Below are 14,770 nucleotides of genomic sequence, written 5' to 3'. Positions count from 1 at the left end.
AATAGCAACGCGCTAGCGCTAGCAAAACCTCGCGCTTGGCACAATGTGCTCAACTCTTTCCAGCGTTTAATTGTCCATTACTCGGGGGGCTGTGAGTACGACTTGTTTTATTCAGGTTTTACAACAACAAAGATGACGTAGATTGAGTGGAACGTTACAAACGCCCAATTCCGTTCAAATGTCTCCTGTAATTGCTTCTCATGGTACGACCGGAGCGGAAAGGGATTTTCAAGGGGTTAGCGTTAAGACGAGCCTCTTGGCTTTAGCTCGGTTTTAGCACTGTGAGGGCGAGCACATGTTGACCGAGACTGCAAACTCGGCCAGGAGAGCAGACGACGCAACACTAGCCAGGGAGGCCGGTTAAACTTTGGAGGTTTGACAGCGTTTGGTTTGTTTGCGGTAGTCAAGAAATCAGTGTGGGGGTGATTAGCACGTATTCTGAAAGGATTTTAATGATGAAAGCGCACTGTTCGTATACAAAACCGTTTCGCCTTGTTAGCTAGCCAAGCTGTTGTCATGGACTCATAAGGGTTTTTCATGCTGAGACGGCTCTCAGGCCAAGAACAACGCTGGTGTTTTCATACATGCCGAAGAAAAATCCTGTAACAGAAAATCATTTGTAAAGAGGGACCGCTGTGAAGGAAGCGACGTGCTCGTACATCACTTTTCAAGTCGGTTATAGCTCAAATACAACTGAAGATAGTAAGAAAGCTCATGACATCCTGTTCTTCGTATTAGTGTTGAACCAGACTTTCAACGCAGATAATAGCGCTATTATCCTAATAACACGAGTTTAAGTAAACGATCTAGAGGCTCCCAAAAATGTTGGCATATTCAGTCTGTTTGCTCACAGTTTTGTGAAAATCTCAACCTGACCCTGCATTGACAGCAACGCAACTGACATGTTCAAGGCCCTGAAAGGTAGTAAGGACATCGTTAAAATGGTCCATGTGACATCAGTGGTTGAACCGTAATTCTATGAAGCTACGAGAATACTTTCTGTGTGCAAAGAAAACAAAAATAATGACTTTATTCAACAATTTCTTCTCTTTTGCGTCAGACTTCGACGTGCGTTCACGAGAGTAACACAACGTACGTTTTTTTTTTTTTCTGTTTTAATTCAAAATATCAATCAAAAAAGGCTCTATGAAATACTTTTAAAAGTTTTCAAATTCAGTTTAATTTTTTTTTTCCAAATTCGTTTTTTTCCCGTTTTATTTTTTCTAGACTCTGTTTTAATGGTTAAACAATATCAATCAAAAAGCATGTGTAATTAATTGAAATCATGTCACTTACACAGTTTATCAGCAATTTATTAAAAGTGTAACAAAAATACAATTTTTAAAGCCCTATGAAATACTTTTTTATTCTTAAATTCATTTTATTTTTTACCAAATTCATTTTTTTTTCTGTTAACTGAAATCATGTAACTTACACAATTTAACAGCAATTTATTAAAAGAACAAAAATGACATTTTAGGGCCCTATGAAATATTTTTTTCTTCTCAAATTCAGTTTTATTTTTTACTGAATTCATGTGATTCTGTTTTAACTTTTCTAGACTCCGTTTTAATGGTTAAATATATATCAAATATCAATCAAAAAAGGCTCTATACTTTTTTTTCTCAAATTCAGTTTATTTGTTATTTTTTTCCAAATTCTGTTTTTTTCCCCCGTTTTTTTTCTAGACTCTGTTTTAATGGTTAAATTAAAAAATATCAATCAAAAAGCATGTGTAATTAATTGAAATCATGTAACTTACACAGTTTAACAGCAATTTATTAAAGGTTGAACAAAAATTACATTTTAAGGCCCTATGAAATATTTTTTTCTCAAATTCAGTTTTATTTTTTACTTAATTTATTTTATTCCGTTTTAATTTTTCTAGATTCTGTTTTAATGGTTAAATTAAAAAATATCAATCAAAAAGCACGTGTAATTAATTGAAATTATTTATCTTACACAATTTAACAGCAATTTATTAAAAGTTTAACAAAAATAAAATTAAGGCAATATGAAATACTTTTTTATTCTCAAATTCAGTTTTATTTTTTACCAAATTCAGTTTTTTCCATTAATTGAAATCATGTAACTTACACAATTTAACAGCAATTTATTAAAAAGAACAACAATGACATTTTAAGGCTCTATGAAATATTTGTTTCTTCTCAAATTCAGTTTTATTTTTTACTAAATTCATATGATTCCTTTTTAATTTTTCTAGACTCCGTTTTAATGGTTAAATTAAAAAATATCAATCAAAAAGCATGTGTAATTAATTGAAATTATTTATCTTACATAATTTAACAGCAATTTATTAAAAGTTTAACAAAAATAATAATTTTAAGGCCCTATGAAATACTTTTTTATTCTCAAATTCAGTTTTACTTTGTACCAAATTCCGTTTTTTTTTTTTTTTTTTTTTTCAGTTTTCAATTTTTGTAGACTCAATTTTAATTATTAAATTAAAAAATATCAATCAAAAAGCATGTCTAATTAACTGAAAACATGTAACTTACACATTTTACAGCAATTTATTAAAAGTTTAACCAAAATTACATTTTTAAGTCCCTATGAAATACTTTTTTTCTTCTCAAATTTTATTTTATTTTTAACCAAATTCAGTTTTTTCCTTTTTTAATTTTTGTAGACTCTGTTGTAATGGTTAAACGAATATTAATCAAAGATCATGTCTAATTAATTGAAATCATGCAACTTACACAAAAATAAAATGAAGGCCGTATGAAATACTTTATTTTCAAATTCAGTTTTATTTTGTACCAAATTCCATTTTTTTTTCCCCGTTTAAAATTTTCTAGACTCTTTTAGTTATTACATTTTTAAAAATGACATTTTTAAGGCTCTATGAAATACTTATTTTCTTCTTAAATTCAGTTTGTTTTTTTTGTTTTTTTTCACCAAATTCTATTTTCATTCATTTTATAGATTCCATTTTAATGGTTTCAGTAAATTTTAATAATCAAAACCATCTCTAATTAGTTGGTTTTATTAAAACAAAGTGTTATTGTTATTTACTTTCAGAAATACAGTGTTGTGTATTTACATTTTTCCGCTAAATAAATTCTGGTAAATAATTTTAAACCACTGATGTCACATGGACTATTTTAACAATGTCCTTACTACCTTTTTGGGTCTTGAACATGTCAGTTGCGTTGCTGTCTACGCAGGATCAGAAAGCTCTGGGATTTCATCAACAACATCTTGATTTTTCCCAGTTATATGGTCTCTTCCTGTATAAGTGGGATCAAAGACCGACATACTGGGTTAGCATGGACAAAGTCATTCATGGTGTTGAATGGCACTGGATGTCTGTGGGGGCAGGTAGGGCAAAGAGGAAATAGTCATCTTGTGCAGATGGGAGGGGTACCTCAGCACCCACAGCTAGTTCTGTCGACAGACTCAAGGACGCCTCTGTCAGTTGTGTGCCCTATCCTGGCAGCTGGAGGTGGGGGTTTGGGGTGTTAGTCGCCCCTGTCCTCTCTCTGTCAAAGAGGCCTGAGCTATCACCAACACCAGGGACTCTCCATCGATGAGTGAGAAGACACATGACGGGGTACCCTGGTAAAAGAGGACAGAGAACGTGGAGCTCCCACAGTCTTTGTCTCACACTTACTCTCTTAGACAGTAGACGTACCTGTCACACACACCTTTAAAGGAGTGAGAAGGTCTTCCTGTCATGAGGTGGAAGTGTGGGATACTAATCATAGACTAACTCAAGTAACTGATGGAAACAAAACATAAATAGAAATTTTGGAAAATACTGATAGCCGGTAATTATTTTTGAGGCTGCTGTCCAAAACGTTATGTCTGATATTAAAAATCTGTATTGTTAGGGGTGTTTGCTAAAGCAAGCATCCCTTTTATTATCGCTCATACTTAAATTCATACTTTTTAAAGTATAAAAATTTGTTACGTGCTTATGTCAAAACAAACACAGACACTCTAATAACTACATAACAACATGCTAACAAGCAATCAATAGAATGCCAAAAGGAATACTTTTTATAAGAAAATCTGATTTCAGTCTACTTTAAAATTTCATTTATATTTTATATTTATTTATTTAGCTGTTTCTTTGTAATTATTTGTGAAATTTACTTTTTGAAATCTATGTAGATTCCATGTAAAATCTACATATAATTCTACTTGCATCGCAACACGTAATGAACAGATGTGGAAAATGTTTAATATTTTTCTAACCAGGCAGAAAAAGAGTATAATGTTTAAAAAAAATGTAGAAGTAAAAAAATAAATACTGTATTATTGGAATACATTTTATAAGAAAGGACTGTTTCAGTCTTTCTACTTCAAAATTTCAGCATAAATCTACATAGAATTCTACTTGCATCAAAACCCAATGAATAGATATGCAAAATTTTTAATATTTTTTCTAACCAGGCAGAAAAAGTATATGGTTTCAAAAAAGAAAAAAAAAATTATATATGATTGGAATATATTTTTAAAGAAAATAATATTTCAGTTTTTTTACGTCACAATTTAATTTGTATTTTATTTATTTATTTGTGAAATTTACATAGACTCTACATAGATTCTATGTAAAATCTACACAGAATTTTACTTGCATCACAACACATAATGAACAGATGTGGAAAAGAGAGTATACTGTTTCAAAAAAAAAATTATAAGTAAAATAAATATTATTGGAATACATTTTGTAGGAAAATACTGTTTCATTCTTTCTACCTCAAAGTTTCATTAGTATTTTATTTATTTATTTAGCTATTTCTTTGTAATTATTTGTGAAATTTACTATCCATTTCTAAATGAAAATTTTCAGTGTAAAATTTTCAGAACAAATTCTCATTGTATTCAGTTGTTTAAAAAACTTTTTTTTCCCCAAAATAAAGCATAAATCTACATAGAATTGTACTTGCATCAAAACACAATGAACAGATATGAAAAATGTTTAATATTTTTTCTAACCAGGCAGAAAAAAAGTATATGAAAATGAATTATATATATATATATATATATAATTTCATTTTATATATTATATTTATATATAAAATATATATTATTGGAATATATTTTTAAAGAAAATAATATTTCAGCCTTTTTATGTCAAAATTTAATTTGTATTTTATTTATTTATTTAGTTAGCTATTTCTTTGTAATTATTTGTGAATTTTTTAATGTAGAATTTTCTAAACAAAATCTAATTTCTTGTTTAAAAAACCCTTTTTTTTTTTCCTAAATAAAAGCATAAATCTACATAAAATTCCACCTGCATCAAAATACAATGAATAGATGTGTAAAAGAGGTTTTTAGATGTGTAAAAAGGTTTTTAGATGTAAAATAAAGTAAATAGTACTGGAAAATGTTTAAAGAAAGTACTATTTCAGTCTTTCTGTGTCGAATTCAATGTTTATTTTTCTGAACATTTTGTTTAGTTATTTAAAAAAAAAAAACATTTTTTTTTTTCAAAATAAAGCATAAATCTAAATATACTGTTTAAAAATGTTGAAATCAAATAAAATAAACATTTGGAATACATTTTATATACTATTTCAGTCTTTGTACATGAAAATTTCATTAGTATTTTATTTATTTATTTTGCTATTTCTTTGTAATTACTTTTGAAATGTACTAATTTACTAAATATTATTTTTTCATTTTGTTCTTTTGTTCTACTTGCATCAAAACCCAAAATGAACAGATGTGGAAAATGGTTAATATTTTTTTCTAACCAGAAAAAAAAAGAGTATAAGTTTCAAAAAATGTCAAATAAATAAATAAATAAATAAATAAAAAAAAAAAGAAAGAAATTTTGAAGTAAAATAAAATAAATATTATTGGAATACATTTTGTAAGAAAATACTATTTCAGTCTTTGTACTTCTAAATTTGATTAGTATTTTATTTATTTAGTGATTTCTTTGTAATTATTTTTGAAATTTACTAATTTACATTTTTTCATTATGTTCAGTTGTTTACCAAAATAAAGCATAAATCTACAAAGAATTCTACTTGCATCAAAACACAATGAACAGATGTTAAAAATGTTTAATATTTTTTCAAAACAGGCAGAAAATTTAGACCAACTTAGGACAATAATACTGGCTAATATCGATATGGTCATATACCATTATTGCGCATCCCATTCTAAAACATTTTTAATTATTGAGGGTGTGTAGTTAGCTAAAAACACAATTTTATCTAATCTATATTGTATCTTATTTCTTATAAAGCAAGAGATGTACACTATATGCCTAAGTGTGGAGGTACTGAAAATGTACCTTCTTATAAAAATATCATAAATCACCAAAATAAATATATTTGATTTGGCTCGAATAGCATGGCTTCATTGCGGCAGATTAAGTTTAATTCAATTCTGGAGTTTAGGAATGTTATTTCTCTAGTCTTGGGGGCAGCCAAGCCACATTTATATGTGTATTTTTTATTCATTATTTATTTTAATTGGTTTCCTCTGCCTGAATTTGCCCAGCTATGCACAAGCTGTAATTTAAGACTATTTTGGATTTATGAATAATTTGTAACTCAATTTATATTAATTGTTCATGGCATAACTAGATACTTGAGATTTGAAATTTCTGTCAGTTCTTCAAGTTTCTGATTCCCTAAGATACTTTGAAACTAAAACCCTCAGTGTGTGAGATTTCCATCTTTAGATGTGTGCACAAACCCCAGCATCATGTCCTGTGTGGATGCTCTGAGGATTGACCTTATTTTGACCCCTGTAAAAGCAGGATTAGGCCGGGATGGAAGCATAATGCGTGCAGCTCAAACTCACAGGGAGATTTCTCCCATCGCTGTGTCCTGACTCAAAGCCAGGCTGAAACGGAAGCAGGACTATGAGCTAATGCGAGGCGAACGGCTCCAAAGGCCGGGACCCCCTTTGTTACGGCAGCTAATGTCTCCTTAACGGCGGAATCCTTTTGGTGCCGATTGTTCCGCTGTACAGAGGAACTAATTATTGTTAAAGGCAAGTTGTCGCATCTCGCACTCCGACGGCTTCGCACTCGAAATGACCCGCGTGACAGAGGAAGAAAGGGAGAAGTTTAATGGCGTGATAGAGAAAAGAAAGAGCAGTTTAATGGAGAGGAGCCCAAATCTGTTGGGTTAATGTCAGCGGAGACCATAAATGGCCAGGCGCCCTTTTGTGTGTGGCGCGGGCTAGATACTTATTGTCAGCGGGGGGGACGCAAAGAATTTGACTGGAATTGTAAAGGTATTGAGATGTACTGACCCGTACTGTAAATGGACTTTTGTGAAGCTGCTCTCTCCCCTCCCTTCAAGCCTTTTGTAAATAGCCGGAGCAGTGTGCTCGGTTAAATACTGTTTTGTCATCATTGTGACCCCCAGGCATTTCAGGACAGGCTTCAGGCATGTTGCCATGGAGAAGGTTGATGCAAGCATTCCCGTCCTTCCCCATTCTCTCTGCTGCAGGGGCTGGCCCGTCAAAAGCGGCCACGGATTTGCAAGGAAGGAACGAGCAGACTGAAGGATCTTAGATCACGGATCAAGAATGTATTAAAGTTCCAGAAGTTCTGCTGTAGTCTGCGCCTCTCAAATGAGTCTGTTGAAAGCAGCGAATTGATTGTTTATTGAATGTAGTTATACATTTACAAGGTTTTGTCATGAAGACATTTTTGTTGGAACTGGTTTGTTTGAGTTATGCACACAAGTTAACTATGCAAAGAATTTTAATGTTCGAAGGTGAGGATAAATACGTCCCCTTTGAAAACATCATTTTCTGCCTCAGAACATGATTTATAATCAAAATAATAAACATATTACATTTTTTGACATTAAAAATTAAGAAAATCACATTAAGATCAAATGCTGTTAAAGCAATTAAGTTACTTAACGCTTATTAAAATAAATGTTAAACGTACAGAGAGAGAGAGAATCAAATAAGTAAATTATATATATATATATATAAAAAACATTGTCATAATATATATAATTTTCAATAAATATTTTCAAATTTTTAAATAATCAAAAGTTCATGTAATATTATGACAGCATTTTAGTGCCAAGTTAAAAAAAAAAAAATCTACATAGAATTCCACTTGCATCAAAATACAGTGAATAGATGTGTAAAACGTTTAATATTTTTTCTAACCAGGCAGAAAAAGAGTATACTATTTCAGTCTTTCTGCATCAAAATTTCATTAGTATTTATTTATTTTGCCATTTCTTTGTAATTATTTGTGAAATTTACTATCAATTTCTAAGTGAAAATTTTCAATGTAAATTTTTCTGAACATTTTGTTCAGTTATTTAAAAAAACTTTTTTTTTCAAAATAAAGTATAAATCTAAATATACTGTTTAAAAAATTAGAAGTAAAATAAAATATTATTGGAATACATTTTGTAAGAAAATAGTATTTCAGTCTTCGTATATCAACATTTCATTAGTATTTTATTTATCTTGCTATTTCTTTGTAGTTATTTTTGCAATTTACTAAAAACATTTTTCATTTTGTTCAGTTGTTTACCAAAATAAAGCATAAATCTTTAAAAACATTGTCATAATATATATAATTTTCAATAAATATTTTCAAATTTTAAAATAATCAAAAGTTCATATATAATATTATGACAGCATTTTAGTGCCAAGTTCAAAAAAAAAAAAAACCTAAGATTCCATGATTAAAGTAGCAATATTTAGAGAAAACAAGTCTAAATTACGAAAATAAAGTCAAAATATTTTGAGAATAAAGTCAAAATTATAAGAATACAGTCATAACAATACAAGAATAAAGTCTAAATATTTTGAGAAAAGTCAAAACTATGAGAATAAGTCATAAGAATACAAGAAAAAAGTCTAAATATTTTGAGAAAAGTGTTTAAAAATTACAAAAACAAAGTCAAAATATTATGGGAATATAGTTGTAACAATACAAGAATAAAGTCAATATATTTTGAGAAAAAAAATGTAATCTACGAAAATAAAGTCAAAATATTTTGAGAAAAGTGTCAAAATTATGAAAATAAAGTCAAAATATTTTAAGAATAGTCAAAATTGCAAGAATAAAGTCGTAACAATACAAGAGTAAAGTCAAAATATTTTGAGAAAAGTGTCAAAATTATAAAAAAAAAAGTCAAAATATTTTGAGAATAAAGTCAAATTACAAGAATAAAGTCATAATACAACAATAAAGTCAAAATATTTTGAGAGAAAAATCAAAACTACAAAAATGAAGTCAAAATATTTTGAGAATAAAGTCGTAACAATACAAGAATAAAGTCAAAATGACAAAAATAAAGTTGTAACAATACAAGAATAAAGTACATATTTTGAGAAAAAAGTAAAAATTATGAAAATAAAGTCAAAATATTTTGAGGAAAAAAGAAAAAAATTGCAAGAATAAAGTTGTTACAACACAAGAATAAAGTCAATATTTTGAGAAAAAAAAATCTAAATTCCAAAAATACATTCAAAATATTTTGAGAATAAAGTTAAAATTACAAGAACAAAGTCATTACACAAGAATACAGCTGAAACATTTCGAGAAAAAAATTAAAAATTACGAGAAAGTCATAGCAATATGAGAATAAAGTTGAAATATTTCAAGAAAAGTCAAAATGAAAATAAAGTCGTAACAATACAAGAATAAAGTCAAAATATTTTGAGAAAAGTGTAAAAATTATGAAAATAAAGTCAAAATATTTTGAGAATAAAGTCAAAATTACAAGAATTAAGTCATAACAATACAAGAATAAAGTCAAAATATTTTGAGAAAAATCAAACTTAAAAAAATAGTCAAAATATTTCAAGAATAAAGTTAAAATTATGAGAATAAAGTCGTAACAATACAAGAATAAAGTAAATATTTTGAGAAAAAAAGTCAAAATTACAGGAATAAAGTCGTAACAATAAAAGAATAAAGTCAATATTATGAGAATAAAGTTGTTACAACACAAGAATAAAGTAAATATTTTGAGAAAAAATATATAAATTACGAAAAACAAGAATACAGTTGAAATATTTTGAGAGGAAAAAAAATCAAAATTACGAGAAAGTCGTAGCAAAAAAAAAATCTAAACTGAGAATAAAGTCAAAATATTTTGAGAATAAAGTCTTAACAATACAAGAAGTCAAAATATTTTGATAAAAAAATTAAAAACTACGAAAATAAAGTAAAAATATTTTGAGAATCAAGTAAAAATTATGAGAATAAAGTCAGCAATACAAGAATAAAGTTTAAATATTTTGGAAAAATAAATCAAAAATATGAGAAAAAAGTGGTAGCAATACGAGAATAAAGTTGAAATATTTTGAGAAAAAAATCTAAATTACGAGAATAAAGTCGTAACAATACAAGAATAAAGTCAAAATATTTTGATACAAAAAAATCAAAACTACGAGAATAAAGTAAAAATATTTTGAGAATTAAGTAAAAATTATGAGAATAAAGTCGTAACAATACAAGAATAAAGTTGAAATATTTTGAAAATATTTTGAGAATAAAGTTAAAAAAAAAAGACAAGCACAATATTACCACACAACATTAAAAACAAACATACATCGCTTTGATAAATTCAGCCTTGTAACAAAACAGTTTCAAGTAATGAACTCTTGGCAATTTGTCCCACTCCCAGCACAAAATAGCTCTTAAATGGGGAAACACTGACCTGACAAGACTAAGGTGTACAGTAATGGAATTCTGTTTCTACAATATAAAAACAGGAGTTAAGCACTTTGGGAAAAGTCAACACGACTCCGTGTAATTGCTGCAAATCTGAACGGCTGAGGTGAGAGCGAGAGGTTTTTACTCTAAATAATGGAGTCAACAAACACCAGCACAATCACTGCGAGGGGTATTAGTGGCGGAGGCTGGTGAAAGGGAGGCGACCCTGGGAGCGTTTTAAATGGGCACTGTTTGACTGGGGCCTCTGCCAACCCCAGCTAGGGTTCCATATGTGTGCCTTTATTAGAATGGGATTGAACTTAATCACGTTTGGCTTATGTTGCACCCTGTGATTGCCGAGAGTAATTTTCAGGGCCAGCTGCTCGTAGACACTCCACACATTTCCCTACATCCTCTGCTCTTAAATAGTCTTCAAACCAATGAATTATTTTGCTTATCACGTTATGGCTGCTGTCCACTACGAACATACATGCTTGCCAACACAGCCAACGTAAACTAGTCTGGTCAACCGCCACGGTTCGGTCAGGCCAGAGATCGGTGGCGTTAATCCGACGAGACGGATGAACTAGGGCTTGAATCGGACCTCACTTGAGAGCGAGTGCGGTCAGCTGTACGTCTTCTCTTGTCAACGCAGTGTGTGATGGATTTGCGCTGTTTTCTTTAATCTAATATACAGCCGGGCGTGCTCTGATAGGCACTTGTAAATGTGCCATATTAAATTCCTCAGCCGTTCGCTCTACTGTAGCATTTTGTTCCCATCTCCCAATTTCCAAAGGATGACTTTGGTTTCAAATAACTTGGCTGAAGTGCAAAGTCCAGCTTGATTCGTGTCACCTAGTAAATACTAAACAAGCAGTCGCCTTAAAGAGATAGTTCACCTAAAAATTAAAACCCTGTCGTAATGTCGTTCCAAACCCGTAAGACCTTCATTCATCTTTGGAACACAAATTAAGAGATTTTTGATGAAATCCAGTAGCTTTCTGACCCCGAATAGACAGCAACGCAACTACCATGTTTAAGGCCTAGAAAGGTAGTAAGGACATTGTTAAAATAGTCCATGTGACATCAGTGGTTCAACTTTAATTTTATGAAGCTACAAAAGTACTTTTTATGCACAAAGAAAACAAAAATAACGACTTCAATTCAGTATTCAACAATTTTTTTCTCTTCTGTCTTAGTGTGTCTTTGTGTTCTGAAGCTGAACGAAGGTCTTACGTGTTTGGAACGTCATAAATAATTAATGACAGATTTTTTGTTTTTGGGAGAACTAACCTTTTAATTGGGCAATTCAATACTGTTTAGATTTGCAACAAATTTTTCAATCAAAAGTTTATAGGACGATTTAGTGTCAAAAAAAAAAATAAATAAAAAAACTAAGATTCCAAGATTAAAGTCAAAATATTTTGAGAAAAGTCAAAACTATGAGAATAAAGTAAAACTATTTTGAGAATAAAGTTGTAACAGTACAAGAATAAAGTTGAAATACTGAGGAAAAAAAAATATGAAAATAGTCAATATTTTGATAATAAAGTCAAAATTATCAGAATAAAGTCATAACAATACAAGAATGTAAAAACTATGAGAATAAAGTCATAACAATACAAGACAAAAGTTGAAATATTGAGAAAAAAGTAAAAAAATAAATAAATGAAAATAGTCAATATTTTGAGAATAAAGTCAAAATGATCAGAATAAATTCATAACAATACAAGAATAATGTAAAAATTATGAGAATAAAGTCAACAATACAAGAATAAAGTTGAAATATTGAGGAAAAAAAGTTAAAAATATGAAAATAGTCAATATTTTGAGAATAAATTCATAATACAAGAATAATGTAAAAATTATGAGAATAAAGTCAACAATACAAGAATAAAGTTGAAATTGAGAAACAAGTAAAAAAATATGAAAAGTCAATATTTTGAGAATAAAGTCAAAATGATCAGAATAAAGTCATAACAATACAAGAATAATGTAAAAATTATGATAATAAAGTCATAACAATACAAGAATATTTTTTGAGAAAAGTCAAAACTATGAGAAAGTAAAAATATTTTGAGAATAAAGTCGTAACAATACAAGAATAGATATTTTGAGAAAAAGTCAAAATTACGAAAATAGTAAAAATATTTTGAGAATGAAGTCAAAATTATAAGAATAAAGTTGAAACATCAAGAAAAGTCAAAACTGCAAGAAAAAAGTCAAAATTACAAGATACAAGAATACTTATTATGCACAAAGAAAATAAAAATAACGACTTCAATAATTTCTTCTCTTCTGTCTTAGTCTTTAGTAATTAATGACAGAATTTTTGTTTTTGGGAGAACTAACCTATTAATTGGGTAATTCAATACTATTTAGATTTGCAACAAATTTGCACAATCGTTAATTTACAAAACTATTAATTTTTCAGTATGAACAATGCTTTTGTAGCTAATTAAAAAAAGAGTATAAAGTCACATGGCTCATTTAATTCACTCGTATTTCATCGTGCCATTACCATCTGACAGAAATACAAGTCTTCAGCTCACAGACGTTACCTTATAAACTTAATACGGTAAAATTATAACCGTAAAACGTTCAGTGACGCACCTGCGAATGGAGAAACCATAAAAATGAGACTTTAATTCAAGTGCAGGAAGTATGGCAGCCTCTGACATCCGAACGGCACTGTGAAGTAAATAAATCATACGGCCTTTGAATCTCGATCCATTTTTAACGTTTTCTCAAGGCAAGGAAAACATCAGATTCCATTTGATTAGGGCGAAATTAAAAAGTACACACATGTACGTTCTCATCAATCTATCTTCAGCCTCCCAATGCACAAGTGATTGTGAGAGGTAGCTCTGCCGTTAATTGTTTCCATATATTTCAGCCCGGATGAGGTAATTCCATGTATTTAGAGTTGACTGAGAGCAAATGGCAGCAGTCAAACTCATTACAACTGATTATGAGTGCTTACAGCAGAGTATTGGCCGAAGTGCTCGACAACGGTCTGATTATGGCTCTCCAATGAGAATCAGGGTGGATTCTTTCCCGCTAGCAAAAAACATTTTGACGTATCATTAAACAGCCATATACTTACCGTTTCATATTATAATTAAGGGACTGGCCAGCCCCCCACTCATCTATCATGGTAAATTATTATTGTAGGAGAAGGTTCCCTGCGTGTGCCTTGATTTATACATTAGTGGATCCATCGCTCTTCTGTTCATTTGAGCAGAGCTGGGTTTTGACAGCGGGAGTAGTCTATCACATCTTGGGCAGTTGACCCCATTCATACGCAGCATATATCATACCCAGACCTGACAAAAACCTGATTTACAGTCTTTTATTATAGCGCAGTAATGTGTTAAACCTCCACCTGGGCTGCTAAAACAACTCTGTGGGTAATTCTGGAGGGAGAACTAACTCTAAACTCCAAGCGTGAACTGGCTCTTACTAAGCACAGATTGTAGCCCAGTAAACCCTCGAGAGGACTAAACTGTATCAGCCGAATATGAGCAGGAAGTCCATCTAGTGTTGTGCGAAAACCCTCCAAATCCTTTGACTTCACCTTCGTTTCACCCTACGGCTCACCCAAACATTCCTCTCTTCTGCTTGGACTGCAATAATCATTATTTGCATTCCAGTTCAGTATCCGTCTATATTTGGAGGCACTGTAAGTGGCTGATGGTAAAGTAAGGACTCAGCTGAGTGTTTGGAAATCAAAGCCAAACACACCGTTCAGTATGAAAGACAACACTTACTTTTGCTCCTCAACTTAAACTACCAGTCAAACATGTGGACACACTTCATTTTGTATTACTGCAAAAATAAATAAATCCAAAAATTAAAAAATAAATCTGACCCTCACTCCTCAAATCTATGAAATAACAAACAGAAGTATAGGAATTAGAGTATGTTATCATCAATAGGGTTGGCATGGGTTTTTTTTTTTTTTTGACGCAAATTTCATGATTCAAATCGATTCAATATTGATTATTTTGGATATATATCAGAAAAAAAAATTTCATTACTATAATATTAAAGATTAAAGTTAACTGACTTGTATACAAATGGTTAAATTACACTCGATGAAGTTTTTATAATAATAAAGTAATATAATTA

The sequence above is a fragment of the Labeo rohita genome, chromosome 10, assembly GCF_022985175.1.
Source record: "Labeo rohita strain BAU-BD-2019 chromosome 10, IGBB_LRoh.1.0, whole genome shotgun sequence".
Lineage (NCBI taxonomy): Eukaryota > Metazoa > Chordata > Actinopteri > Cypriniformes > Cyprinidae > Labeo > Labeo rohita.
Note: the sequence above shows the minus strand (reverse complement) of the source record.